General features: G+C 41.5%; 1 protein-coding gene across 9 annotated transcripts in view; it reads left to right on the top strand.

Annotated features, from left to right (window-relative positions):
* The window catches only part of LYPD6B (LY6/PLAUR domain containing 6B), a 232,070-nt gene that overhangs the window by 69,335 nt on the left and 134,948 nt on the right, over positions 1–27,787 (top strand). Inside the window, exon 2 of one of the 9 annotated variants that reach the window (XM_055142119.1) lies at positions 6,258–6,375. The exons of the other annotated variants lie outside the window; for them this stretch is intronic. The gene's annotated coding sequence lies outside the window, so the exon portion shown is untranslated. The remainder of the gene's footprint in view (positions 1–6,257; positions 6,376–27,787) is intronic. 9 annotated transcript variants of the gene reach the window in all.

The following is a 27,787-nucleotide window of genomic DNA, read 5'->3' as shown; positions in this document are numbered from 1 at the left end:
CACAAGGTGTGTCTTCAAAACTTAAGTAATAAATAAATAAAATACATAGAGGAAAATAGTCAAAATCCATGTAATACTGACTTTAGAGGTATGTTCAGTGACTTGACTTCATTCACATGGAAAACAAAGCAAAAAAATAAATAAATGGAACTACATTATCACTGTAGCACTGTCGTCCCATTGCTCGTCGATTTGCTCGAGCGGGCATCAGTTAACGTCTCTATTATGAGACTTGTTTTTGCTGTTTTTGGCATATCAAATACGCCATGGGCAGCTTGCCAGGCTCTGCCATGCAGGTGGGATACTCTCAGTAGCTTGCCGGGCTCTCCGAGTGGGATGGAAGAATCGAACCCAGGTCAGCCTTGTGCAAGGCAAATGCCCTACCTGCTATGCTACCGCTCCAGTCCGGAATTACATTAAACTCAAAAAATGTGATGCAAAAGAAGTCATCTTTAGAATAGAGACATCCACAGAGCCAGAAGTATCTCCTGGGCACCACCAGGTATTATTCCTCTCCCAGTAACCCCCAAAACAAAAGACTAGAAAAAGTGTTGGGGAATGTGAAAAAAGAAACCCTCTTATCTTACATTGTTGTTAAAAATATAATTTGGTCCAACCTCAATGAAGAACAGTTTGGTATCCAGAGTATCTGTCCAAAGAAAATCCAAGAAACTTAATTCAAAAAGATCTATGCAGCCCTATGTTCATCGATGCATTATGTACATAGCCAATATCTAGAAACAATCCAACAAAAGGTGAATGGACAAGGGAATACTACTCATCAATTAGGAAAGTGAAATTTTTCATAAAGTGAAATTTTTCATTTTGCAATAACATGGGTGGAACTGGAGGAGTCTTGCTCCGCAGATCCCACCGGAGTCTCGGACAGTCAGCAGATGGAGGAGCAATGTCTCAGAGAGTCAGGTTTCAGTGTCAGTTTAAGGAGTGCAGGATTCTGTCAAGAGCTTAAGAGTTCCAAAGGACTGGTTTATCTGCAGATAGGGTTCCTAGGAGGTACAGTGGGATCACTGAGGATCAGGAGGCAGAGAAAGAAGCCTACCGAGGAGAACAAGGATGGGAAGAGAGTTTGGGAATGCATCAGTGGGAATTTTACATGAAAGAAGTAAAAAATCATGAAACATGATCATAGAAGATGACCTTGAGGATTCTAACAGATGTAGTTTGTATTGGTCCAGATACAGCCAGGCCTAGTTACCAGGTCTGATTCGCCCTAGTTACCAGGTCTGATTCGCCCTAGTTAACAGGTCTGATTCATTGAAAGTGACGTTGGCTGGTATTAAAGCCTGTGTCACAAATGAGCTGGTCTCAGACTGGAATTCAAGAAGAACTGAAAGCTCACTGTCTATTATTCTAAGACTATATCTGGTTGTTGTTTTTTTTTTAAATGATTTCTCTCTTTTCATGTTCTCTCACCAGTATTTTGTTTTTGTTTTGGGGCCACACCTGGCTATGTTTAGGTCTTACTCCTGGCTCTGTGCTCAGAGATTCTTCCTGGAAAACTCAGAGGTACTAGGGATAGAACCTGAGTTGGCAACACATAGGCAAGTGGCCAGCCAGCTGTACTAGTGCTCTGCACCCACCCCCTCATCTTTTTAAAGATCTAAGTTAGGTGTTTTCCCATGGATTTGACAGTTTGATCTGCACTGCTCTCTGCCCATCCTCTAGAAAGGAGATATCTCTTATCTTCCTATATGTATGTTCTAAAAATACATTTTCCTCCACTACCCACAGCTTGTAAATTTGTGATTTTTCTTTTTCAAGGATTTCCTTTTTGTTTCTTGCACATATTATAAATTTGCTTTTGGTTTTACTTCTCTTGCTCTGTATGTGGTAAGTTTGGTTTTCCTCAATGTATTATGGTCAATTTAAGTAATTTTCATACACTTACTTCACTAGTTTGGTGATGCACTTGATGCTTCATCTCTATTTTTATCAATGACTTTGAGATTCCTTTATATTAACCTTAGCTCTCTAATGATAATGGGGAAGAGTTTTCTTTATTTTTTCTCTGTGTGTGATATATTTTAATGCAATGTTACTTTGGAACATTTGGTACTAGTTGGTATTAAAAGTGGTGGAGTAGGGGGCTATCACTATCATCCCATTGATCCTCAATTTGCTTGAGCAGGCCCAGTAACATCTCCATTCATCCTAGCCCTGAGATTTTAGCAGCCTCTCTCTTTTTTTAAATACATTTTAAAAATTTTAATGAATCACCGTGAGATAGTTACAAGTCTTCATGTTTGGGTTACAGTCACACAATGATCAAACACCCATCCCTCCACCAGTACACATTCCTTACCACCCTGCTATAACCCCCATTTCCCACCCTCCCCCTGCCTCCATGGCAGACAATATTCCCAATACTCTCTCTCTACTTTTGGACATTATGGCTTGCACCACAGACACTGAGAGGTCATCATGTTTGGTCCTTTATCTACTTTGGGCACAGATCTCTAATCCTGACTGATTCCTCCAGCCATCATTTTCTTAGTGATCCCTTCTCTATTCCATCTGCCTTCTCCCCTCTGCTCATGAAGCAGGATTCCAGCTATGGGGCAATTCTCCTGGCCCTTCTATCTACTGTCCTTGGATGTCAGCCTCATGTGATGTTCTTCTATACTCCACAAATGAGTTCAGTTCTTCTATGTCTGTCCCTCTCTTTCTGACTCATTTCACTTAGCATGATACTCTCCATGTCTATCCATTTATAAGCAAATTTCATGACTTCATCTCTCCTAACAGCTTTAGCAGCTTTAGCAGCCTCTCTTTACTTGTCTTTCCCGATGCTGCTGCATTAGAGGCTCTTTCCGGGTCAGGAGAATGAGACCCATCATTGTTACTGTATTTGGCATGTGAAGATGCCACAGGGAGCTTACCAGGCTCTCCCATATGGGCAGGAAAACTCTTGGTAGCTTGCCATGTTCTCCAACAGAGAGAACTAGGCTATAAGATTTCACGCTTCCGGGAGCTTGGTTTTATAGTCTCTGCATGTTGGTCTCTGGATGTTGGCTGTTGATGGGATTACATGGCGCTGGGAGCAGTTTCTGGGTGTGACTGCCAAGCTACTGGAAAATGGGGGCATCTGGGCAGAAGAGGCTCAGTCCTGATCTGAGCAGGCTTGGAGATCTATACTCCAAGGTCCCGCATACCTGGGTTCCTCTGCCGGTTCCTTCATGTGTGAGGTTTATCTGAACGTGTAGAGAGGAGCCTTGAGCATGGCTGTGGCTGGGTTCTGGAGGTCTTTGGCTGCTGGGGCTCTGCTCGGGGCGGGGAGGGAAACTCAACTCACTCCCTCTGAGGGGTCCTGGTGAAGACAGCCAGGTTCGGGGGCAAGAGACTCTGCGTCGCTCTCTTCCGGGAGCTTGGTTTTATAGTCTCTGGGGTAAATAAAGGGGTAAAATAAACAATATAATGAATGAGAAGATTTCCTCTAACAAATAAGGAAATAATTATTGACTTAAGTTTTGGTACTGATTTAATTATTTTGTTCCTGTGTGTGACTGAATTGCCATAGTACTTAGTGCATAGAGTAAAACTCCTTGGTCTTTTTAAATACTCAAGAATAGATTTGAATGCCAGCTTGTAATTTTACTACATAAATGTGAAGTTTTGACATAGGAGTAATTGAACTCTGGATCCCGTAAGGGAAAATTAAATAAAGCCTTATAACTTTACTCCTGGAATGCCAGAGACATGATATAATCTTGGGGACATATTTTACATGTAAAGGTCATAATTAGATTCACTGAACCAAATATCCAAAGGATTGTCCTGAACCCCAGGAAGGTGAAAATAAGTAGTTAGGCAATTCCTGCCCTGGGGTAACAACTTGGGGATTACGCTCTGGATATGGAGCCTCTTTGGGCAGGAGAGTAATTATGCATTTCTGCTAAACTGGAATTTTTGAGTGCTTTCATTAACTCTCAGATGAATTCTTTTTGGTAAAGAAAAGTGAATAAAATTTTATTTTACAATAAACTTATATTATTTAAGATAAAACAAGATTTATAGACCAAAGAAAATAAGCATTATTTCCTTACCACTTTTCATGCCTGCTAATATTAAGAAAACACAACACTTATAATGAGGAGCTTCCAACCACTATTGGGGTTTCAATATTGCAGTTGCTTTGTTTGCTTAGCATGGCTTAACTGCATGTCAAAGGTCTGTTTCTCTTCTTTTCAATGGATCACTCTAAGATACACAGTTACAAAATTATTCATGATTGGGTTTCGGTTATATAATGTTCTAACTCTGGTCTTCACCAGTGCACATTTGTACATTTCCCACCACCAAGTCCCCAGTTTCCTCCCACCACCAGTGCTCATCCTCAGTCTGCCTCTGGCAGGCACTTTTCTTCTCCCTCTCCCTCTTCCTTTCTCTCTCCTTCTCCTCTTCTCCCTCCTCTTCCCCTCCCCTTTCACTTTCTCCCTCTCTCCCTCTTTCCGTTTTTAGGTATTGTGCTTTGCAATACAGGTACTGAAAGATTATTATGTATATATCTATCTACTGTCAGCACTCAGTTCATCCCCAGAGTGATCATGTCCAACTCTCATCTTCATGGTGTGTCACAGGACTTTTGAGGAGGCTGGAACGTATCAGGTAGCCAACGCAGAAATAGGGCTGGCAAAATAGTACAGGTGTTAAGGCCTCTGCCTAGCATGTGGCTGACCCTGGTTTGACCCCCAGCACCACATATGCTCCCCTGAGCACCACTAACGGGCACTCCAGAAAACAGAGCCCTGAATAGCCCTCGAGTGCTGCTGGGTATGGTGCAAGTTGCATCCCCACCCTTGTCCTCGCCTGCAAATTGCTGCCACTTTCTTACTAATAAAATTATTAATATCTTAAGGAAAATAATCTGACATCTTGTATGACTTTTGATGTTCCAGGATTTTGGGCAATTATGGCATGGATATGTCATAGACAAAGACAAAGACAAAAGTTGACAGGACACTCAGTTTATAAAGGATGATAAACAGCCCCACACTCTCAGACAAGTGCCGCTGAAGTCATTTATTTCCTTCTTGCAGTAGACACGAGTTTGCGTGACTGACGGAGCGTTGTCTCTCCCCTGCCCCCAGATGGGAGTTTGGTTAAGCAGAGCAGTGCTAAAGCGCAATGATTTGCATGCAGTTGGGTTGAGTAATAAAAATGATTTACTCTGAGCTAATCTGGTTAATTATTATTCTGTTTAATGTGGAAACCGTTGGATTCTGCGAGGTGGGAGAGAGGGGACAAGTGCAGCAGCGTCAGCAGCGCTGTGCAGGGCTCCTCAGGCAGAGCAGGCGCTCTGAGGAATCGAAGGGGAGAGAGCCGGGTAAGTGCACGTGAGAAAGTGATTCATATTGAGAGCAGGGCAGAGTGTGTATGCGCGCGCGCGCACACACACACACACACAGAACACTCGAACATAAGCACAGGCAGGCGAGAGACACAAGACACGCGAACAGTTGGAATCGCAAGGCTGGCTGTTGTCCCCTTCGGGTCTGAATGCCTTTGGTAAATTATCAGGGAGCAAATGTGAGCTTATTGCCTGCCGGTTAATGAACAGAAAAACACATTTGAGAGACAAGTAACATGTTTGCCCAGAGCTTAACTTTCTTTCATTATTTTCAGGTTCTGTTTCCAGAACCTGAACTTGGGTCCTGAGCTGCATTAATCGCTACTTAATATTAATATGGAAATGAGTTTACACAGTTGCAAGGCCTAGTTTCAATCAGTAAGTAATTATGAAAATTAGTCTAAAAGAAGCTGTTAAAAGGTGTTGCTTTCTAGGCAATAATTAAGCCTCTCAGCCATCCCCCTGGGTGGCTGATTTTTTTCCCTTAGTTTTTAATTTTTTTCGAAACTTATTTGCTGCAGGTGGGAAAAGATAGTAAGTGGCTGCTGACAGAGAGATTTGTTAGTTGAGGCATTTAGTAAAGTTTTCAGCAAGAGAAGCAGGAATATTTTAGAGCAGAAGACAAAGGGAAAAGAAAGATTAGTTATTTTCTTCTGGCCCAGAGAAAAGAGTTTCATATTTGTTTAAGTGTGACTATATACTTTTACAACTCTTGTTGTTTTTCATAAGAGGAATTTTTAGCCAGAGCTCAAAATGTGGAGGTGAATCTCCATCCTCCGTAGACGCCAACCCAAACATGCCTGCCAAGTTTAGTTTCTGGCAGTTTGTAAAACAGGTGCCCCAAAATAGCAATGCATAATTATTCTTGTGGCTGTCCTTACCCACACAGGGGCCCGGGAGCTGAGCATTCTTACAGAAGCCGAGGCTGGAGGACTCGGAGGCTCTCCACATTGGTGTTCATCTTCTTGCTCCCAGTGCTCTCCACAAAGACATTCTCCGTTAGAAGAGTGAGTAAAAGCACTTTGAAAGACCTTAGGATTTCAAGGACATGGTATAGATGAGCATGTCTCTACTGGAAGCCATATTGGCCCCCGGGATATTTCCAGGAGGCGACAGTATGACACTAGGGAGCCAACTGGTAGGACGGTGTGGGGAAGGGGCACAGGAAGGAAACTGGGTCAGAAGGGGGCTACAACTGGCAAAAGTAGAAATACTGGTGTCAATGCTCGTCTTCAATTTTGTGTGAGTGTGTATGTGTGTTTACACATATAAACACGCAAGAACCATATATCAGGGGTCAACACCAGTGTTGCTTGTGAGAGGCAGAGGGCACTCATGGCAGTCCTTATTTGGCTTAACAGTTCAGTGCTCAGGTCTGGCAGTGCTCAAGGGACCATCAGGGCTACACCCAGTGGTTCCAGGAAGGGGGTAAGGGAGGCAAGGGGGAGTAATAAGGTGTAGGGGACCAAACCTAGGACTTCACATATGCTAGTCATATGTTCTGTCGCTTGAGCTCTCTCCCTAGTTCCTACTCTTCAATTCTATGTCTGCAAACGTTGTCATTGAGATAGCATGTTAGAAAGGAGTCTTGTTTTGTGCACCCATATGGAGCTATGGAAGGAGCTAAATTGCCAGAGAAAAAAGAAGACATAAAGTTACACTTAAATGTCAGAGAAACACAAAATAAAGCACTATTTGTGTTTTACTTGAAATTCACATGTAGCTGAGCTTCCTCTGTACATGGTAGCCCAGGTTGCCCACCTTCTTTGGAGCTCCACTGGGAACTCATTCCTAGGGTGGAAACATCTTCATCTGTTCTGGATTCTGGGCCCTTCTTTCAGTGGTGGTGTCAAGGAAATTGGGAATACTCGTAGAAGGAAGAAGGCAGAGTTTGGGGCCAGATAATAAAATGATTAGGATTGGTAATAGAACACTCCTAAATAGGTTGATTTGTTGAGGATGGGAAAAGTCAATGATTGTTGATCTTTTCGTGAGAAATCTAAGTGTGCTTGAACTGAGGCACCTGCATTTTTCTTGTCCTGTCTGTCTCCTTTCATCATGTTTCTTATGTGATTTGTAAGCAACAATCATCTAGTCACCAGACTTATTTAGCCAGAAGATAGAAGGGAGTCTTATTAAAAACACAATCACTGTAAAAAACAAAACAAAACAACAACAACAACAAAAAACATAGTCACTGTATCAAGTGTTTCATTTTTTATTATTCGGAGGAAATATCTTTTAAAGAATTTATAAACAATTATGAATAATTGCTTGTTATAACTTTTCTTTTTGTTCACTTTTTGAGGGAGTTAGCATAGATTTTGGGAAATCAGAGATTTTTTTCCTTTTTGGGTCACACCCAGTAATGCTTAGGGGGTTCCTCCTAGCTCTGCACTCAGGAATTATCCTGGTGGTGCTTGGGGGACCATATGGGATGCCAGGGATTGAATCCAGGTTGGCCACGTGCAAGACAAATGCCCTAATCGCTGTACTATTGCTCTGGCCTGGAAATTCAAGATCTTAAAAGACCCAGTACTACTGAGTTAATTTCTTTGAATAGATACCAGTGTTTATGCATTCTGAGTTTTAAAAAGTGTAAATATGGTCTAGGGAAAAAGTGTTGTTTCACCATGCTTACCACCAAAGTGCCTCTCTCCCTCCAACACCATCCACTGCACCTTTTCAGCTCTCTCTAAGTGTAAGCGTTGGTTTTTCACAGTACATTGTTGAGACTTAGATTTTTTGAGTTTTTCCTAACTTTTTACATTTTCAGACTGACATGGATCCAGGTTATTAAGTCTCTTTTTACTGTGTGAGTTGCAGGGAACAGATCAAGGAGATGTGAAAAAGTAATTTTGCTTGCATACACTGCTTCTGTGTCTACTCTTTGAGTGCATTCAAACTCTAGAATATAGATACACAGATCAGCATGTAGACATCTACGTTTGGCCTTTTTCCTTCCTTTTTTTTTTAAAAAAAAATCACAGTTTTAATGGTGGAAGTCTGAAGACAAATGTGAGATGACAAGCCTTTGATGCATTGCCACCTCCTGCACTTTAACGTGGCTCCCACATGCCTTTCCCGAATATTGAGTTGTCAGAGCAATGATCAGTGGCTTAGAATGCCCCTGGATTCCTGACCAGCTGCCAACACAATTGCTTAAGTAAATGTTTCCTGATGTCCAATGACCATTAATGCCCCCCATATACAACTAGTTTTGTGCAGTAACTGTGAAGGCACACTGTGTATTTTAGTGATACCTGTGACAGAGCGCTATGGTGCGGTCCACTGCATTCAGAGGTGGTGAAAGCTTTCAGGACAGATATGTTTCTCTTACAGCTGCTTCTAGAGAGAACCTCAGTGTCTGAGCTGCCTGATGTGTTTCTATGGCAGGGTCCCCTTAGCACCATCAGAAGACTGTCTGTGTTCCTAGACTTCCAAGCTTAGAGCCCGGTGGAGCTTGGCTATTGAATACCACCTCTGAATACTGACCAGAGCCCCATCCACCAGGACATTGATAAAGCCAACCTGACTGTGAAAAACTGTATGTGGCATAAGGGAAACACCTGGCTGTGTTTGAATGATCAGCCTTCTGCAGTAACCAGTCATCAGGAATCTAACTTTTAACTCAGGGACTTTTTTCCAAAGCCTGGCAGGAGAGCTATTACTTCACCCTCATTGACCAATATTATCTAGATGATTTGTCAGGTTGGTGGCGTACCAGGCTTTGGCCAGGAGTTATTTCCTAAATTCATGCAGTTCCCAGAGAGCCATTCTCTGGGGTCCCTCCATTCTGCCATCATGGTTATTCTGACTGCTCAGTCAGTCCTCCTTATTTGAGCATGAAAAATTCCATATTGTGGGACTATTTTTACCTAGGGAAAAGGATTGATTTCTGCCAGGGCAGCTGGGAGGGTTTCATATGGCTGAGAATGTGGTCATCTGTAACTGGGTTCTACCATATGCGAATGGATTTTGTTTTGATTTTGTATTTTTTTAAATTTGAGGCAACACCAAACAGTGCTCAGGGTTTATCACTGGCACTCTGCTCAGGGATCAGTCTTGATGGAGCTCATGGGACTATATAGGATACTGGGACCAGCCCGGTTTGGCTGCCTGGAGGGCAAATGCCCTACCTACTGTACTACCTTTCCGACCCCTTTTTGTGGCATTTTTGAAACAGTGCCCATATCCATGCTGCTGTGCCCAGCTGACTAACATGGACCAGTGGGTTCCAGTTCGGATAGGGTGTCTGTGTGTGTGTGCACGCTTGCGTGCTTGTGTGCGCATGCGTTGTGTGTGCGGTGGAGGCATGAGAGCCACCATACAGTGTTGGAGGATCTTAGTGGCATTTTTAAATGATATGACACACATGTTGCTTATACCAAACCTTGCCAGTGTCCTAATCTTACTGGGTGGAGCTGTCTTCAGATAATTAGAACTTATTTACTTAACCAGTACACCTTCTTTTTCTTTTTTTTAAATAATTTTTTAATAATGAATCACCGTGAGGTAGTTACAGACTTACAAACTTATGTTTCCGTCATACAATGATCGAGTACCCCTCCTTCCACCAGTGCCCATTTTCTACCACCAATGTTTCCAGCATCCCTCCCACTACTCCCACCCCATCTCCCCCACCCCACTGCACCTCTGTGGCAAGGCATTCCCTTTTGCTCTCTCTCTCTCTCTCTCTCCTTTTGGGTGTTGCGCTTTGCAAAAGAGGTATTAAGTGACCATCATGTTCGATCTATAGTCTATTTTCAGTATGCATCTCCCATCCCAAGCGGGCCTTCCTAGCACCCTTCACTTAGTGGTCCCTTCTCTATCTGAGAGATAAGTGCCAGGAGGATTGCTCCACAGCTTGGAGGCCAGACTCATCAGTACACCTTGTCAGCTTCACGGCCTTCAAAAATCTTTGTGGTGTTCCTTAGAATATGCCATTGGCAAAAGAATCAAACCTTCAAATACAGCTAACTACTCAGCTCCTCAATACTCACATGACTGAAAGGAACCTAGTTCTCTCTGAGGTGCCAGCCTCTGAATGTCACAGTGGGGACAGGGATTAGTTGTGATGAGCAGAAGCCTGAGGAAATCTGCAACCTGAAGGTAATTGTTAATGCTTCCCTCTCCTCCAGAATTTTCTTCCATATTTCCATGTGGCTTGAAAGTCAGAAATGGGAAGGAATTGGGATGACAGTGATGGCAGGGAATACCCCAGGAAACCCTAGAAAGTCAGGCATTGGACTATAAATGTACAAGTAACTAGTGGGAATGCCGAGACTTAGGTAATGCTTGGCAGAGCATCAAGAAGTGCTGTTCTTACTGTGGCTCGCCCAAGGGCACTGAGCCAAAGGGTTAAGTGTGGCCAGAATCTAATCCTGGCTCTGTGGGCCTGGAGAGAGGGAGGCCATTGTCATATGACTGAGACCCAGCCTCGCACCAGGTCAGGGCGGCCCCATTTATGTTTTGCATAAAGGGGCCTTAGGAGTTGGCAGAAGCTCTAATGCTTGCTCCCAGGTCTTTGAGGGAACTCTGACCCGTATGTGAACTCTGACATACATCTTAAGGCTCAGGGGCAGGGGGCAGGAGGTTCCAGGAGATGATTTCAGGGTCTCATGACCACACATGTCAAATGTAATTCCAACTCAGTTCTGCTCTCGAGTAGGAAGAACTGGCTAACAGAGGAGGCAGTTTGCACTAGAGCTGCCGTAGGTAGCCACTTCAGCTCTGAAGCGAGGGCTCAACTTAGACGCAGAGATTCTGTGAAGCGTTCTAAGAAGCATTTTATTCACAGTTTTAGTATGGACGATATTTATGTCCAGAATGATCGTTGGTCTTGGACAGTACATACTGATTTTCTACATGGATGGGAAGTAGCATTTAAAATATAAGAACACATACCCTAAAAAGGAGCTGAGGTCTTTGTTTCTGTCACATCCAAGTTGTCTGTGGCTCAGATTGAATTTAGGAAACCCTAATTCCAGATGAAAAGACCCGATGTGAGATGGAGTTATTGAAATGTTGGATTCAGTGCCCTTCTCAGTAATGTGTTCGTCTGAGATAGTACAGCAGGTAGGGCGCTTGTCTTGCATGTAGCCAATCTGGGTTTATCCCTGGCCACCCTTGTGGTCCCCTGAGCCGAACCAGGAGTGATTCTTGAGCAGAGCCAGAAGTAAGCCCTGAGTAACACTGTTATTAGAGGGATTCAGGTGTATGTGGGGGTTTTGTGTGCACTTTTGTCATAAACTGAAGCTGAGAAATTACACCCTCTCTGAATTCCTAATGTAGAAGAGATGAACTATTCATTGGTCAAATGATTGACTTCCCTTTGTTATGTAGATAAGATGTGGCTGGGTTCAAGTGGGAAAGTTCTAAATGGAGGGGGGAGCAGGGGGTAGATATGTGTACTGACACTTGACTCCTGTTCTTCCTCCAAATCCCTCTGTCTCCTCTTTCTGTCTTATGCATCAGCGGGAGCATGAACACACACACACACACACACACACACACATCCCTCTGCATGAACACACACACACCTTCATACCCCTTCTCCATCTCTAAATCCTCCAGTGATTCAAATTTGCTCTCTGCCCCATAGAATTTCCTGTTGAAGTCAGGATATAAAGTCAAAGACATGAGACAGGGAACTTCAGGGCATTGTTCTCTGACCTCTTCTGGTGCAACTAGCTCAGCAGTTGGTATGAATATGGTTGAGTTTGCAGGAGTTTAAAGCATTGTTTGGTATCCAGTAGCAACATTAGCTTGTGTTTACATTAAGGGGGAAAAATGTGATATAATCTCAGAAAACTGCTGCCACAGGCCTTTGAGACAATTAGCTTAGACTATTTCACAGGGCATTAAGCTTAACAATGTCAGTCTGTTCTAAATGCTCTTCAAGAAAGTTTTTGCAATGAAGCCAAAATTTAGGTTGGTGGAAGGGCAACCCCAAATAGGCAATCTGATCTAATTGTTGTTATTTTTTTTTTAAAAAAACAGCTTTCTTGAGATATAATTTATCTACCAGAGCTGCTTATATGTAAACCATAGAACTTAGTAAGTTTTGGTTGCTTCTATCTGGGAAGCTATCAGCATAGTCAGGATATGAATGCCTTCATCACCCCTAAATGATTTATTGTGCTCCTTGGTTATCTCTACCTTCCCTCCCACCCTGCCTCTCTGTGTACCCCTTTCCTCAGAGGAAATATCTCTTGTCATGATTAGTTTGCATTTTCTAGAATTTTACACTAAGAGTACAGTATATACTAATTTTTGTTGGTTTCTTTACTCTAGCATAATTATCTTTAAATTCTGATATGGTGTGTGAGTATTAGTTCATTCCATTTCAATGGGGAATAGTGTTCCATTGTATGACAATGCATATGTTGTTGATTGACATTTAGGTTGTTTGTAGCTTTGGGCTATTACAAATAAAGCTACTATGAACATTTGTGTATACAATCTTTGTATGGATGTTTGTTTTCTTTTCTCTTGGATAAATACCCAGAAATACAATGACTGGGCCCAATGGCAGTTGTATATTTAATAAAATATCTCACTCATTTCCATATTATGTTATGTCACCCATCAAAATGAGAATTTCACTTCCCTTGTATGCGAATTCCAGTTCTTCCACCTCCTGAAGCAACAGTTGGTATGTCAGTCACTTTATCTCATTGTATTTTTAATTTGCTTCTCTTGAAATTTATAGTAATATTGAACACCCATCTTTTTTTTTTTTTTTAAAAATCCCTCAACATTATGGATTTTTTTTTTTAAATTTATTTATTTTTAATTAGAGAATCACCGTGAGGGTACAGTTACAGATTTATACACTTTTGTGCTTATACTTCCCTCATACAAAGTTTGGAACCCATCCCTTCACCAGTGCCCGTTCTCCACCACCCGTAAACCCAGTGTCCCTCCCACCCTCCCCAATCCCATCTCCCCCCCACCCCACCCTGCCACTGTGGCAAGGCATTCCCTTCTGTTTTCTCTCTCTAATTAGCTGTTGTGGTTTGCAATAAAGGTGTTGAGTGGCCGCTGTGCTCAGTCTCTAGCCCTCATTCAGCCCACAACTCCCTTCCCCCACATGGCCTTCGACTACAATGTAGTTGGTGATCGCTTCTCTGGGTTGACCTTTCCCCGGAACGTGAGGCCAGCCTCGAAGCCATGGAGTCAACCTCCTGGTACTTATTTCTACAGTTCTTGGGTGTTAGTCTCCCACTCTGTTATTCTATATACCATAGATGAGTGCAATCTTTCTATGTCTGTCTCTCTCCTTCTGACTCATTTCACTCAGCATGAAACTTTTCATGCCCATGCACTTGACTACAAAATTCTTGACCTCCTTTTTTCTAACAGCTGCATAGTATTCCATTGTATAGATGTACCAAAGTTTCCTCAACCAGTCATCCGTTCTGGGGCATTCGGGTTTTTTCCAGATTCTGGCTATTGTAAACAGTGCTGCGATGAACATACATGTGCAGATGCCATTTCGATTGTACTTTTTTGCCTCTCTGGGATATATTCCCAGCAGTGGTATTGCTGGGTCAAATGGGAATTCAATATCTAATTTTTTGAGAGTCGTCCATATTGTTTTCCAGAAGGGCTGAACCAGTCGGCATTCCCACCAGCAGTGAAGAAGGATCCCTTTCTCCCCACATCCTCTCCAACAGCGGTTGCTTTTGTTCTTTTGGATGTGTGCTAGTCTCTGTGGAGAACACCCATCTTTTATATGCTGTTTACCACTTGTACACTTTCTTTGATGAAATATCTGACCATTAAAAAAGGGCTGTTTACAATTATTCATTCTTGAATATTATATTTCTGACTATAGGTACTTTATCAGTTAGATACTTGTCTTCTTTCAGTCTGTAGCTTCTATTTGTATTCTTACAGTGTCTTTCAAAGAACTGAAATATTTAAATAAATGAAATACAATGTGTCAGCTTCTTTCTTGTATGGCCTTTACACTTGGTGCCTTGTCTAAGAATCATTCACTTAACCCTAAACTGCAAGATTTTTCCTATAATCTCTCATGGAAGTTTTATAATTTTAGCATTACACTTGGATTTATGATGTATATTTTGTTCATTTTTGTTCTGTGGTGCAAGGTATGAATCAAAGCTCAGCTTTTTTTGGTAGTATCAGTTGTTCTAGCACTATATGGGCTTACAAATCTGTTCTTTCTCCCTGAATAGCCTTTGTACATTTGTTAAGGATGTGTGGTTTAGGGGCCAGGACATACCTTGGAGGGCTGGAGTGTGTGCGTGCTATGCAGAAGTCCTGGGTTTGGGCTCTGAAATCACATGACTTCCCAGGCACTAGTGGGGACATACTTCACTGTTTCAACCCCCATAAACCACAAACTGACTGTTCAAAAATGTCTGTTCCTGGAATCCTTTGTTTGATTGATCTGTGTGCCTATTGTTTCTTTTATTTGGTGTGTGTGTGTGGGGGGGGGGCGGTAATGTTGGGACATGCCCTGTAGTATTCAGGGCTTATCCCTTGCTCTGTGCACAGAAATCACTTCTAGTGTTTCTCAGGGGACCATATGTGGTACCTGGGATCCTCTGAGGTAGGCCATGTGCAAGGTGCCTTAACCCCTGTGTTAACTCTCTGGCCCCATCTGTCGCTTTTTATTCCCTAAGCAATCAGGATAATAATAGGAAATCAGGTCATTATTTTGCTTACTCTGGGTCCTTTGCATTTACATATAAATTTTTGAAACTTTTTGTCATTTTCTACAAAAAAAAAAAACCAGTCTCTCATGTTGAATCTATAAACTGAGCTGGGGAAAACACCACCTTAACTATATGTGTTGTTCATTCTGTGAACGAGGCTATTGGGCAGGAACAGGCTCTTGGAGTGAATCACAAGAGTTTTTGAGTGTTCCAGATGTGTCTGAACTAGAGTGAATTTGCTTACGGGGAGAGGGACAGAAGTAATGCTGCAGAGTTGGATGCAGGCAGCTCCAGAGGAGACTGTCCTAGTGGCCCCAGGGTGCTAGCTTTCACTCCTTCCTGTAGAAAAGGAGAGGAGCAATGGAGTCAAGGGGTAGGTTATGGGTGGTCTTTCCCAGGAAAGCTTAATTACTTTACCTGGAATTGGGTTTCAACCCATTTTTTTTTTACCTTTTTATGGCCAACTTGGAACTCTCATGATGGTTGTTAGGGAGGTGTGGGTTAGGGAACAGTGCCCAGTCTGAAGAGAAGATACATCCGTATAGTGAATATTAATATTGATATGGTTAAGTGTATGTATTTCATCTTTCTTTTATTTTCTCATTTCTTTCATTTATCTTTTGCCTCCCTCCTCCTTGCTTTTCTGTATTCCTTGGGATTGAGTTCTCTTTTTCTTTTAGATGATTTCATATTAGCTGCTTTGTTAGTATATTAGCTATATCTGGCTTGTTTTAATGATTGCTATATATATTTAATGGTGTATATCTTTAGCTGTTTATAGTCTATCTTAAAGTAATATAATTTCACTTTATTTGCAAGTCATTGTCCTGATGAACAAGAAAGTTTATAGGGAGGGCTGGTGGGAAAGGAAACAAATGCTTAGATTATAGGAAAGGTTAGTTGGAGAAATAGGAAACATGAGAAAAATGGTAACAAGAAGGAAATTTTGTTTATAGAGAGCCTCAGGGCTTGAATCTGTTACATAAGTAGTGGTATAGCTGTGAAGCTTGTAAAGAGGATAACTTGTAAGAATAGTACCAGTCCAACTGTTGTCCTGTAGTCACTATTTATAGCATCTTTGTCTTTCAGAAGTGTTGCAGTTTGAATTCTAAATTACACGATTCCCCTATTTCAGGGAATGTCAAACTCTTATAAGTTTCCATTTTGCTGTTGTTGTTGATGGTAAATTTTGAAAGTGCCTTATGTATCTTGAATATTGGCTCTTTGTCAGCTGTGTGATGAGCAAATATTTTTCCTAGTATGTGGGGTGTCATTTTATTCTAGGCATAATTTCTTTTTCTGTGCAGAATTCAATGTAATCCTAGTTGTTTGTTTTTGCTTCTGTGTGTTTGTCCGGCAGCACTGAGTTATTGAAGCTATCCCTTGAGTCAGTATTATGAAGAGTTCTTCCTGTGTTTTCCTGAATGTAACTTATGTATTCAGGTCTAGTATAAAGGTCTTTAATCCATTTTGAATGAACTTTTGTGTATAATGTGAGATAGGGATCTGAGTTCATTTTTTTGGCACACGGCTAACCAGTTTTCCTCATCACTGTTTATTGATGAACCTTTCCTTGTTCTTAATATACATCTGGATCCTTTGTCAAAGATTAGTTGTCTGTGTACCTGAAGGTCTGCTTCTGAGCTCTCAATTTATTCCATTGGTCTGAGAGTCTGTTTCTATTCTAGTACCATATGACCCAGCAATTGTATTTGAATTTACTCTGTGAGCTCCAAAACAATATTTTAAAAATCTTTAAGCATCAGTTTTCATTGCAGCACTAGATACAATAGCCAAGATCTGGAAATAACCTATGAACAGATGTCTGGATAAAGAAACCAGGGCATATAGATAGAATGCAACACTAATCGGCTATGAGAAAAATGCTGTGTGCCACTATGTGGATGGAGCTAGAGGTATCGGGCTGAGTGAAGTCAGTCAGAAGGACAGGGCAGATATGGAATGATCTTTCCTATGTGGGATATCAAGAAACATAGTAAGCAAATAACAAATGGACAATGAATGACTGCTAATGCAAACTAGAGGGAAGAATATTAAATAAAATGTGTCATAAACCATTAGTATCTATAGAAATATAAAATACATTTATGTGTATCATTAAATTTGGTATCATATTTTCTAGTTAAGAAAAGCTAGTTATTGATTTTTTTCTGGGGAATAAAAATTGTATTACCTCATACTTTTCCCATTATACATTGGGAGAAGGGAGCCTTCTTCACACTTTTCAATTAGGTTTCTTTATGACTAGGACAAAATAAATGAGTAGCTTCTTGAGTAAACAGCTTGTTTTTTCAGGAGATTTGTTATGTTTGCTACAGAATATGCTTTTGCTATATAAAGGTATTGATAGATGTACAGTTCTAACGGGAAGTTTTCCTCCATTAGCAAGATGTTTTATTGTGTATTTCTTTTTTTGTAGGGGGCACACCTGGCAATGCTCAGGGGTTACTTCTGGATCAGCACTCAGGGATCACTCCTAGCAGGGTTTGGGGGACCAAATGTGATGCTGGGATTGAACCTGGGTCAGCTGCATGCAAGGCGAGAATCCTACTCAGTGTGCTATCTCTTTGGCCTGCTCAAGATGCTTTTAAACAACCAAAGAACAAATATGTAAACAAAATTATAGTTTCTTGACTGGTATCAGATTTGGGTATATGTCATTTATATCAACACTTAAAATTCCATTTCTTTTGCTCCATCTGCTACAGAAGCTTAGTAAAGCAAAGGAAAAGAAAGCTGTCAACTGAGCAATGAAAAGAGCTTCAAGGAGGTTTACCTGATATATTTTAGGTTCTTGAATGACTACTTCTAAGTTAAGGATTACAGTATAGAATTTAAGTATTGGAAGGGGGAGAAAAAAATAGATTACAGGCTAATTGCCTTTTGACTCTTTTTTCTGAGTATACAATCTTTGGAGAAAAGTCATTATATTAAGTAGTGCAAAATCTCAGTGCCAAGTGACATTTCAGTTTGCTCTAGATATCCAAGGTTTGGATACATAATTCTTTTTTGAATAATTTCATCTTGGATTCAGTTGCATTTTATGCCACTAAATTAACCTTCTTCTTCTTCTTCTTCCTCTTCCTCTTCCTCTTCCTCCTCCTCCTCTTCCTCCTCTTTCTCTTCTTCCTCCTCTTCTTCCTCTTCCTCTTCCTCTTCTTCTACTTCTTCCTCTTCTTCTACTTCTTCTTCCTCTTCTTCCTCTTCCTCTTCTTCCTCTTCCTCTTCTTCTTCTTCTTCCTCTTCCTCTTCCTCTTCCTCTTCTTCTACTTCTTCTTCCTCTTCCTCTTCTTCTACTTCTTCTTCCTCTTCCTCTTCTTCTACTTCTTCTTCTTCCTCTTCCTCTTCTTCCTCTTCCTCTTCTTCTTCCTCTTCCTCTTCTTCTTCTTCTTCCTCTCCTTCCTCTTCCTCTTCTTTCTCTTCTTCTTCCTCTTTCTCTTCTTCTTCCTCTTCTTCTTCCTCTTCCTCTTCTTCTTCCTCTTCCTCTTCCTCTTCTTCTTCCTCTTCCTCTTCTTCCTCTTCCTCCTCCTCCTCCTCCTCCTTCGCCTCCGCCTCCTCTTCCTCTTCTTCTCAATAAAGATCTTCCCTGCTGTCCTAAAATCCTATCAAGACTCCACATATTCCGCTTGGGATGGGAAATGCATGCTGAAATTAGACTATAGACTGAACTCGATGGCCCCTCTATTGCAAATCACAACACCCAAAAGGGGAGAGAGAACAAAAGGGAATGCCCTGCCACAGAGGCGGGGTGGGGTGGGGGGAATGGGGTGGGTGTAGTGGGAGGGATACTGGGATCATTGGTGGTGGAGAATGGGCACTGGTGGAGGGATGGGTACTTAATCATTGTATAACTGAAACGCAAGCACGAAAGTTTGTAAGTCTACAACTGTACCTCATGGTGATACACTAATAAAAAATTAAAAATAAACCAAGTGGTAATGAATAGAAACTTTAAAAAAAAACACTCCACATATCTGAGAAGAGGAAATTGTGCTTTATAGCTTAACCCAGAAGTCATAAAGGCTGGTCTCTGTTATAGCTGAACTGTCAGCAGGCTATGAATTAGAGCTTTAGGGAATGTTGAAACGTCAAGTTCATCTTGAACATGAGGGCTTCACACAATGATATTCTGAGAGCTAATCATTAGTGACAGATGCAGAGAAAAGACTTTCAGGTGTGTTTTTTTGAAAATCCAAGCTTTCCATCGTAAGCCCTTTTGGCTTCATTTTAGGCATCAGCCGATCATTGCCAAGATTATGTCTAAAGAGATTGATTCCAGCTATCTCTAAAGGCCTTCTTTTGTTTAGGTACTTAGAGAAACATGAAGTATTCCATTATTCTGAGGTGTATTTTACTTAATGATCACAAATATCAGTGATCCTAATGATTTTCTCCTCCAATTAATGACAGTACAGACATTTTCCCCTAATGGCTAGCGGCAGAAAAAAAAAGAAAGATCATGGAGTGGGGTGGCAATCCTAAATTACTGCAATGATTTAAAATATCACTACTGATTGAATGATAAGTCACTTAAAATTTCATTGTCTCAATTTTCCCAGCTGTCAATGTAGATGATAATAATTTCTCTATCTTTTTGGGGATATTTTTCTGACTGTTGGCATTTTGAGACTAGACTACTTGCTGATATGAAATCCTTACTCTGAAGGCTGTGATGAATGTGGAAATGTATTTCCACACTTACAGATGTCCAAAACACCAAGATAGCTCAGACAAGACACTTGCCCATGATTGGTGCTAGACCCACCACAGGATTTCAGTCATTGAGATGTAGATTTCTACTGATTACCACAGATATTGAGGGATGATTTTTAAGGTCGCACAATTCAGTCTACTCAGTCAGTTCTAGGTGCCAAAAACTGTTACTGTGATTGTTCTAAGTCTCCCCAAACTCTGGTAGTTTACCACTAGTTTGCTAGGGTTCCATTTTCTGACACCAAATAAATTTAATTCTGATCATTTTTATTTTTCCCTTATCCCAAGAGTCTCTAATGTCATCTTGGGTTTATGCAGATAGAACAAACTGTATTGGTAGTCATAATGTATGAACGAACAGTTACAACTTATTGCCGTATAACAGTACTTCATACTTACTGTCATCAGGAAGAGTAATTGGATGATGTGGCTGTTACTAGTGATTCTGTGTGGAAAAATCTATCAGTCAGCATTCACTTCACATTTTAGAAGATCAAAAAGGCAGAATCTAGCACATTTCATTGCTACCTCTTGCTTAAGACATTTTTTTAACCCTTGGCTCCCCAGACCTTAGAATCTTCTGGTTGTCTGTCTTCTAGTTCTCGTGATACTTTTTGCTCTCCATTGCTGAATCCTTTTTTTCCCGGTATATTCTTTCTGGACTGCCCTTGATTTCAGTCTTTGGGCCGACTCCCTTTAATCTGATTACCTCACTCAGATGTGTGGTGCTCTGTTTTACTATTGGGTGATTTCTTTCTATTGATTTATACATTCTCTTTTATAGAGAGTATTAATTCTCTGTTCTACATTGCTAATAATTTTCTGCTCTTGTCATTAGACTTTAGCTTTATGGTTTTTAAATAGACATGTATATCACATATATGTGTATATATTTGATTACATATGTACATATATATTTATTTTGGGAAATATGGCATTTCCCCATTGTGCTTACTCATGTCTCTGTGCTCAGGATTCACTCCAGGCAGTGTTCACGGGACCAAATGGGGTATCAAGGATCAAACCCCAGTTAGTAGCATACAGGGCAAGAGGCTTAGTTGCCATACTATCTGTCTGACTCAAGAAATATTCTATTTTTATGTAATTAAATATGCCTTACCTTTGAAATTAGTGTAAAATGAATAATATGATGATGCTTTTATTGTGAGAATTTCATCTGCATTAAAACCACATTCCTCTGTAGAGCAAGGCCATCTTGCTCATACATCACTGTTTAGATATGTTCTCTGGATTATGTAGCTATGTAGTGAAGGGTCATGTTGTTCCAATCCATCACTGTATCACTGTCATCCCGTTGCTCATCAGATTTGCTCGAGCAGGCACCAGTAACGTTTCCACTGTGAGATGTCTTACTGTTCTTGGCATATTGAGTATGCCATGCGTAGCTTGCCAGGGTCTGCTGTGCGAGTGAGATACTCTCAGTAGCTTGTTGGGCTCTCTGGCAGAACAGATATGTTCTCTGGATTATGTAGCTATGTGGTGAAGGGTCATGTTTTCTAATCCATATTCTTGCTAAATTACTCTTGTTCCAGTAATAATAATCTATTGCTCTGTAACAAAGCACTCTAAAATTTAGTTGCTTAAAACACCAGTAATCATTTATTATCTATATGGCTTCTGTGCCAAGAATTCAGAAGTGACTTGACTGAATGATTCTGGGTCAGTGTTTCTCCTGAGTCTGTGGTCAAATATTGGCCAGGACTGAAGTCATCTGAAAGCCTGACTGGGGCTGGAGCATTTCTCACTCAAGTGGTGCATGTGTCTGGCACTAAGAAGTTGGTCCCTCCTTATAGGGCCTTTTCTTGGAATGATTTGGGGTCCTCATGGCCTGGCGTTTGATTTCCCACAGGCAGGTGACCCCAGAGACCAAGCTAAAAACTTCAGGGTCCTTTATGATGTGGTCTCAAAAGTCACATGTCCTCATTCCCAACTTTATTGGTTGCATAAATTAGACCTGCTCTGACTCAGTGTCTTTATTGGGGGTTTGTAGAGTTCTGGCAAAGGTGCAGCTGCCTGAATGTGAAATTGGTGGCCTCTGTGAAGATTGCGCCCTGCTAATCCAGCAACACTGTTTGTTTAATGTATTTTCTCGGGTTCAGTCCATACTTTTAAAAGGGCCAATACAGGAATGTCAACTGGTGAGTACCAGGGTTTATCCAAAGCACTTTTGACTTTGCATTTGGTTCAAGTAGCAAACCAATAGATGAATTTTTGCAGACTGTTCGCTGGAGTGGCGCCCTCAGGACAACTCTCAGCATCTGAGATTGCACTGATGGAGAATTTCTCATGAACTTCTTTGGGACTATCATTTTTCAATATTTCCCATTTTATCCCAGTCTCTCAATCCAAATATTTAAATGCACAGAGTTAGACAGCATTTAAGACAGAGTAGAATAGCTGCTACTAGTAGTAATTCATGACAGAGTACTTGCTATGTGTCAGATATATGCCAGATCCTTTTCATGAATTAGATCTAATTTGGGCTTCCAGCAGCCACTGAAAGAAGGTGATTTATTGTCCTTTTTCTTTTGTTATTATAGTCATTTTATTTTATTATTTTTCTGTAGGTCCCCAACAGGCAGTGCTCAGGGGTCTTCAGGGCCACACTTAGTGATGCTTGGGGCCTGTTGATACAGGGGTCATTGATGATACACCTGGTGGTGCTTGGAGGAGCCAAGTTATGCCTAGGATAATAATTTGTAATTAGAACTTGATGAATTAGAATTAGTACATGCTAGATATGAGCCTACCATTTGTTCATATCCCCAGGTTCATTATTCCTTTTAAATATGTGTCCAAACTGTGCTCATAGTAACTTTTCCAGGATCATGTAATAAGTGATTGAACAGTGACCTGAATCAGAGCCTGTCAGTCTACAGAGGCACGGTTATCCTCCCTCCCACCATATGCTATCGATAGGGAGTATACACATATAAAATATTTAGGCATCATAATGTTGAAAAGCTGTAGAACAGTGTGATATTTGTAAGGATCTGTCAAAGGTAAAAGGTGCAGGAAAAATATAATCTCAGCTACAAAAAAACATTTTGAAAATGAAAATTTCATTGTGAATGTAATATGTCAATGTTATTAATATAATTCAGCTCAGAGAAGTAGGAAAATGAATCATGTGTAATTACTCTATTTCTTCCTAAGTCAGATGATAGCAGAACACCTGCCCATTAATTCTTACCCTGCTAAAACAATAACTGCCTATCCAGGTAATATTTTGGAATTAATGTGTAATTAAAGAAAATTATCATCTGCTCTGCTATGAAATAAGAATAGCAATATTTCAAAACCATGTATATAGTCTAGGCCAATAAATTTTTTAGATTATGAAACACTGCTAACATACATAATTTAGAAAGATATCAAGTCATCAGTTTAAAATTAAAGCCTTAAAGAGCTTTAGGTCCATAACAGCATTTTGTTGTAATGTCAATATGGTGTCTTATTTGTCTTCAATATGAAGACATTGTGTATCTGTCAGCCACCACTACTTAAAGAAAACGATCCTGGGGAGTGGAGACAGCATGCTTCTTTTGGATTGTCCCTCTTCCGTCATGTTTGTTGGTGGCATTAGCACATTAACAATGAGCTGAGCTGATGGTCTAGAGGGAGGGCAATGATATGTGGTCCTCATTACAGCTCCTTGGCACTCAGCCCATGGATATCAGCAGCAAGAGCCTTGATTTCATTTTAAAGGAAGGCAGAAGAATGTGAAGAAGGTCATGGCCATCAATCTACTATCACTCAGCCAGATAAGATCTCTTTAAGGAAGGACACGAGACATATTTTAGAGCCTCCAAATGATGATGCTCATCTAGCCACTTTCTAGAAATGAAAGTACCCAATCACCGAAACAGCTCACGAGCACTGCACTATAACACTTATCGATGAAAATGCTTTTGTTTCAAATGATCCCAGCTGGAGTCAGTATATAGAGTCAGTGTACACACTGGGACAGGTGTATGAGAGCAGAAGGATATTCTTGCAGTCCTTTTCAGTTTTATTTGCTTCACATTCTTGTCAGTGGGTCAGTTCTCATCAAGCTGGGGAAGAAAGAAATGGAGACTGAAGTGACAGTTGCTGCTTATTGGCTGCTTATTGACTGGAGGGCAGGGTTCAACCGGAAGGGGCCTTCATCTCCCAGAAGACACTGCTCCCATTATTATCTGTGTAGTTCTGTGTTCTCTGGCTGTTGGACCCTTTACTTTATTTTGAAAGTCATTGTAGAAAAGAAATATTTAGTAATTAGAATTTAGCCCTCTAACATGTAATTTAGTGTGTGAAGTGTTATTGTGCACTTCAGCAATACATGATTATTATTACATAATTATATTCCTAAATTATGTTCAAAATATCCTATTACATGTGTCTTACTTATTGTACAATTCTTTTTGCTGCTACAGAGTCTAAATATTTTGTTGTAGCCTCATAGTCTGTCAAGTGAAGGTGTCAAAATTTACTTATTCCTTTTATTGTTGGACATAAAGGTTGTTTCTAAAATTTCAGCTGTAGACAGAAGGCAATAACTTCTCCATAAACACAGATTTATTCCTAAGGTCTCATTAAGTTAAACATTTCACAAGTGGAATTAGAGGGCCAAGTCCACTTTTGTTTCTTATGTAATTATCTTCATGGGTTTGAGACGGTGAATGAGTTTCCTCTCTTCCTCCTTCTCCACCTCATCCTCCACTCTCTCCTCTTCTTTTCTTTAAAGTGCCACACCCAGTGGTGCTCAAGACTTCTCCCAGGCTCTGTACTCAGGCGTCACTCTTGGCAAGCTCAGGGGACCATATGAGGTATTGGGGATCAAATCTGGGTTGGCTACATGCAGGACTACTGCCCTTTCCACGGTACAGTCTATTTCCTCCCTCTCTCCCTCCCTCCCTCCCTCCCTCCCTCCCTCCCTCCCTCCCTCCCTCCCTCCCTCCCTCCCTCCCTCCCTCCCTCCCTCCCTTCCTTCCTTCCTTCCTTCCTTCCTTCCTTCCTTCCTTCCTTCCTTCCTTCCTTCCTTCCTTCCTTCCTTCCTTCCTTCCTGTCTCTTCCTTCCTATCTTCCTTCCTTGAGCCATGTGGTCATGGTGAAGCAGTAACTGTGGGAGCTAGGTTATAGAGCACTGCAGCTTCTACCAGCAATGCTGAGTCAAGCATGTGGGGAGTGGGAGGGAATAGTCCAAACTTCCTTGTTTCCTTCCTTCCAATTTCTTGCTTGTTCAAATCTTGCCAAGAGTTAGCTGACATGTGAAGCTATACTGAGTTCATTTCCCTGTGTCACAGAGTTGGACACACAGGGGATGTCATGTTGATGGAGATTGGAGGACAGCACACTAGCATAACAATGATGGGGAAGTTTATTGTAATAATAGTGCAGTGGGTAGGGCGGTCACCTTGTACGTGGCCGACCTGGGTTCGATTCCTCTGCCCTTCTTGGAGAGCCCAGCAAGCTACTGAGAGTATCTCACCTGCACAGCAGAGCCTGGCAAGCTACCCGTGGTGTACTCGATATGCCAAAAACAGTAACAAGTCTTACAATGGAGACATTACTGGTGCCCGCTTGAGCAAATCGATGAGCAATGGGATGACAATGACAGTGACAGTGTTGTGACTATTTAGTAGAATATTGAATTTACATGGCATATCCCATCTTTTTGGATTTAGACTCTAAGAAAGTCCTTAAGTACTATGTTTTCTTTATATTGAAATGTTGATAATGCTGTGACTCAGAACACAGACCAGCACTGATGGACAAGGCACATACCTGCCCTGCTCTGCCTTTGCTTCTTCACAGCCTGTCATCAACTCAGATTTGCTTCTTTGTAATAGTTTTTCTACTTGTCATCCCTCTCTGATGCTTCACACCCAAGGTTTGACTCATACAAGTATGTTTCTAACTGTAAGGACACACAGATGGCAAATCATCTGTGTAAGAAGCTGCTCCCATGGGCATAGGAGATGACACGAAGGACTGGAGTACCTGCTTGCATGAGAGAGCCCTGGGTTATATCCCTCTTCCTACCCTCAGTAAAAAATAACCTGGTTCTAGAGAACATTCTACAAGGATTTTCTTTCTCATTGTGAACTAAGGTTTGTGAGCATTTGGGAACCAGTTTGTAAGTCTTCTATAGGGAATTTAAAGTGTTGCTTTCATTTGAATGAAAATAAAACTCCATCAAGATATATTCTGGAGCATTGGGTAACGGAGTAATATGACATAATTTCAATATCAGTACCTACACTTAGGTTTTTGTTCAACTTATTGTCGAGAAGACATACACAAACACACACACACATATAAATTTATTGAATTACCGTGAGATAGTTACAAGCTTTCATGCTTGGGTTACAATCACACAATGATCAAACACCCATCCCTCCACCAGTGCACATTCCCCATCACCAGTATACCCGGTATAACCCCCCTTCCCCACCCTCCCCCGCCTCCATGGCAGACAATATTCCCCATACTCTCTCTACTTTTGAGCATTATGGCTTGCAACACAGAAACTGAGAGGGAGAAGACACATATTTAAAGGTGGAAGTTTCTTCAGAAAAATCACTGTCATCCCGTTGCTCATTGATTTGTTCAAGCGGGCACCAGTAATGTCTCTTGATTGTGAGACTTATTTGTTACTGTTTTTGGCACATCCAGTATGCCACGGGTAGCTTGCCAGGCTCTGCCGTGTGGGCTTGATACTCTCGGTAGCTTGCTGGGCTCTCCAAAAGGGGTGGAGGAATTGAACACAGGTCATCCATGTGAAAGCCGACCGCCCTACAGGGAAGAATTATTGTGATGCCATAACACTATGTACATACTTTTTTCTGGGACAACGTGGTGGGATAAGGAATTTGGAGTGTTCCCAGCTTGCTCAGAGTTACTCATCACTCTGTTCTCAGGGCTGACTCCTACGAGGGCTCAGGGAATCAGAGGTGGTGCTAGTGACTGAACACAAGTGTGCAAAGCTTCCCCACTGTACTAGCTCTTCAGCCCAGCCCTGTGTACGTTTAAAGGCCCAAAGAGAGATACTTGCCCTTCGAGCCTGTGTTCTCCCTTGAACACGTATCTTCCTGGCTTGTCTCTATGTCTTTTTGCTGGCTCTTCAAGCTGTGTGATCTCTTGAGCACATGTTCATTTTCTTCACACACCACCACCCCCATCTTGAGAAATAAGTTTTGTTAAATGGAATTATTTTTCTTCATAAAAAATATAAAGGCCTACTGAGAGACTAGTGGGCTGGAGTGATAGCACAGCAGGTGGGGCCTTTGCCTTGCACGCAGCCGACCCTGGTTGGATTCCTCTGCTCCTCTCGGAGAGCCCGGCAAGCTACTGAGAGTATCCCACCCAAACGGCAGAGCCTGGCAAGCTCTCCGTGGCGTATTCAATATGCAAGAAATAGTAACAACAAGCCTCACGATGGAGACGTTACTGGTGTCTGCTCGAGCAAACTGATGAGCAATGAGACTTGTGAAGAAAGTCTTCACAGAAGTTCCATAGAGAAGTGTTTCGAGAATGCAGTTGCTGTGTAGCGTGTGGAAGTAAAGGCTCACTGACACCAAACAACCATTGCGTAGCTCCTATCATCAGGGCCAAAGAACTCCTTCTGTGGTGGCAATGTGGATTCAGCAGAACATCAGCTAGCCTGTTGCTGATGTCAAGTCTCATGCAGGGTTACAGGTTTTGTTGCCATTGCTTACACATGTGCTTTGGTATGTATTTGGGGCAATAGGTCTAAGGGTTTTGTCCCTTATTTTGTATTGCCTTCTAAGGGACACTGAAAAAAAAGGAGTTCAAGTTTGCACTGGGGGATTTGAGGGAACATTTTTTGTTTTAAAAGTTTCACATAATTCGGGGTAAGAGAGATAGTCCGGGGTTGGGGTGCTGGCCTTCAGGCAGCTGTGCCTGTTTCCCTGTGTGCTGGGTCCCCTGGGCATACACTTCCCTGAGCACAGTGAAGGGTACGCCCTGGGCA

This window comes from Sorex araneus, chromosome 1, assembly GCF_027595985.1.
Source record: "Sorex araneus isolate mSorAra2 chromosome 1, mSorAra2.pri, whole genome shotgun sequence".
Classification (NCBI taxonomy): domain Eukaryota; kingdom Metazoa; phylum Chordata; class Mammalia; order Eulipotyphla; family Soricidae; genus Sorex; species Sorex araneus.
This window is presented reverse-complemented; position numbering and strand designations above follow the sequence as displayed.